The sequence below is a fragment of the Elephantulus edwardii genome, unplaced genomic scaffold (assembly GCF_000299155.1).
Source record: "Elephantulus edwardii isolate Elephantulus edwardi_28Jun2011 unplaced genomic scaffold, EleEdw1.0 scaffold00122, whole genome shotgun sequence".
NCBI classification, from domain to species: domain Eukaryota; kingdom Metazoa; phylum Chordata; class Mammalia; order Macroscelidea; family Macroscelididae; genus Elephantulus; species Elephantulus edwardii.
Window position 1 is genome coordinate 4,446,707 of NW_006399872.1, and position 3,147 is coordinate 4,449,853.

A 3,147-nucleotide genomic window follows, 5' to 3' on the forward strand; every position below is an offset into this window, starting at 1 on the left:
AGTGACAAACTTTTAGAGCCTGTGGTTTGCATGTCAGACATGCTCCGGTCTTTGGCCACCACTCGGCCCACTGTGAATGCCGATGACCTTCTGAAAGTTAAGAAGTTTTCAGAGGACTTTGGACAAGAGAGTTAAAAGCTTTTTCACCTGGTGACGGTGGGAGGCTGACTAGGGAAATCCACAGTACTCCCAATGCTGGTAGCCAGACAGCTTCCCCTCCACTGTCTGGCTGTTAGCAGACAGTGAGCAGGCAGGGTGTCCCCGGCCAGGCTGCAGAAAAGCTAGAAGCACTGGGCTCACACAGGAAGCGGTTCCTCCTCTCCTGAGATGCTCACCAACCTCCTCTGCCACCTTTTTTTTTTAAAAAAAAAAACACCCAACAACCTTCCCTCTTGTTCTCCTAATTTAATGCTGCTTGAATTTTTGTCTTGTTTATAAATAAAATTACCTGGAAGCATCAGAGCGGGAGCAAGCCTGCTGGAGGTGGGGCCACAAACCTGCAGGACATTTAGACCCAAGTGGACCTGGAGGAGGGCCTGGCTGGTGACCCTGGTCCCCAGCTGCCTACACAGCCCTGTCCCCTATCTGGTGTGCATCCAGGGCCCGGTCTTCCTTGGAGGAGGAGATGGTCTGTGGGCCGAGCTGTCAACATGAAGGCGTAAGTGGGTTCACTGCCTCGTCTTCCCTTTGAATGTGACAATACAGCCTAGCCACTGCCCCTGGGTCCTTGTCCTGGGTATGGCCTAATAAATCCTTTTCCCTCTGGAAAAAAAAAAAAAAGAAGAGTTGCTTTGGGAAAGTCAGTTCTCAGGAACTTTCCAGAGCGCTAAAGAGCAACAATATAAGTCCAGACACTAAGGTGTGCCTGATTTAAATCATGGTCTTCTCAATTACTTGCTTTGCATCTGAGAGCTGAAAAATGACTACAGATGACAGAAGAATTGATGCCTTTGAGTTGTGGTGTTGGAGAAGAGTATTGAACATTCCGTGGACCACCAAGAGAACCAACAGGTCTCCCCTGAAGAGGGTAAAACTGGGTTTCTCCTTGGAGACAAGGATTCTGAAGCTCTGTCTCACATACTTTGGGCATGTCTCCAGGAGGGACCAGTTCTTGGAGAAGGATATCATGTTTGGAAAGGTAAAAGGTTAGTGCAGGAAAGGAAGAAGCTGGATGAAGTGGATTGACACAGTGACTGTGACAAAGGGGTCATGTGTGTCAGAAATAGTGAGATTAGCTCAGGAAAGGGAAGAGTAGAGAGCTATTATTGATAGGATTGCTATGAGTTGTAGTTGACTTGATGAAACATAACAATAACAACAACTAAAATGTTGTCAGGGTCCAGGTGGCCGTATAAATTAGTGATAGACTATGTCTTAGGGTCTTCATTCCAATTGTAGCATTCTTCCTATATTTCAACCTAGAGTCTTGGACTTTCATGCCATTTAAAACTCCTTCATCTCTGAAACAAGGGGTGCATTGCAAAGTGGTTTAGAAGAGGAGGAGGAGGGAAAGATGCAACAATGAATGAATAAAAGAAAAAGTACTTTTGCTACTAAAAATTTAAAAATAAAATATATAAAAACAGAATTCCTTTATAGACTGACACTGTGTAGTAGAAAATATCCACTTTGGTGAGGGCTCTAAATCATTCTTTGTCTTTCACTGGTTCTATGCTAACTTGACCTTTTCAGGTGCTTCATATCACCTCTGCCCACTAGTTGCCAGCAATTCAACTTTGACTTATGGTGACCCAAGTATCTCAAAACACAACTGTGCACTGTAGGGTTTGTAATGCAGTAATTTTTTAAGGAAGTAGATTATCAGGCCTCTGGGTGGACTCAAGCCTTCAACCTTTAAATCGAAAGCTATGTACGACCCAGGGACTTCCCTCCCCTCCAAAACGGTACAAAAACAGTGGCAAACACTCCAAAGTGTTATAGGAATGACCAAGAAGTTTTATTACTATTGTGATCCTGTCTTGCTTTTCTCTTGTCATCAATTTGAGCTTTGTTGTTGTTGTTGGTTTGTTTTTTTACCTTTGTTGTTGTTGTGTATGTTGATTCAGAACTAAGTCATAGCTGATCCCTCAGTGGATTTTCAGAGGCAGTAAGCCACAAAGAAGGAGATTGTCCATCTTTCTCTGCCAGAGAGGCTGGTGGCTTTGAATGGCTGGCCTTTGGGTTGGAAGCACAATGCCTTACCACTAGGCACCTAGGCTCTCTAATTTGAGCTTTGTTGTTGTTGTTGTATACCATAGAGTCAGAACCAACCCATAGCTGACCCTCTGGTGGGTTTTCATAAGGGAAGAGGTTTCCCATCCTTCTCTCGCAGAGCAGCTGGTGCCCTTGAACCGCCTACCATTGAGATTACAGTGCGGCTTCTTGCCTTGTAATGTCATCTACCTTCACTTAAAAACTTGTTGTTTATAGTTGGTTTTCTCTACATTTGAACTCTGACTTGACCTGATTTGATTTAGCTTTCTGGCCTCTAACTTTTCACTTTGGTTAAAACCTGCTGAACCCGTATCTGACATGGTTTGCTTATGAATTAATGTCTGTGAGACTTTGAGGGAGTTAGGTACATCTTCGAGAGTTTGCCTCTTAGCGAAATGGAAACTACATCTTGTATGGAAGGTTATGAAGGCTTACAAGGAATATACGCAAAATGTCAGGTACAATGACTAATGCAGATTCTGTATTAATTGGTACCATATAATCACTGTTATTGAGAGCAGAAACTGAAATCTCCTATTTGCCGTCTTTGACCTGCAATCCATGAAAAGAAGCTCAGGGTTAACCATGTCCTTATACATATAGGGACTTGACTTGACGGTCTTCTCGGATAGTTTTATTAACTTCTCTAGAATAAATGTTTTTTTGTTGAAATATCTCTAAACATAACAGAAATGCACTTTTGAGAACTTACTCAACTTGTGAGTCATCTTCTCTTTTATGGTTTCTTGTCCTAAAATAATAAAAGCATTTTTTTTCTTTCCTTAGAAAAAATATCATTTCTGTAAGACCAAATGATGAAATTCTGTACAATGACATTGCAAATACCTTTTATAACAAATGGCAATTATACACATGGATTTTGTGCAAAGGTATTTGACTATATGTTGTTGTTGTTGTTATGTGCTGTCGAGT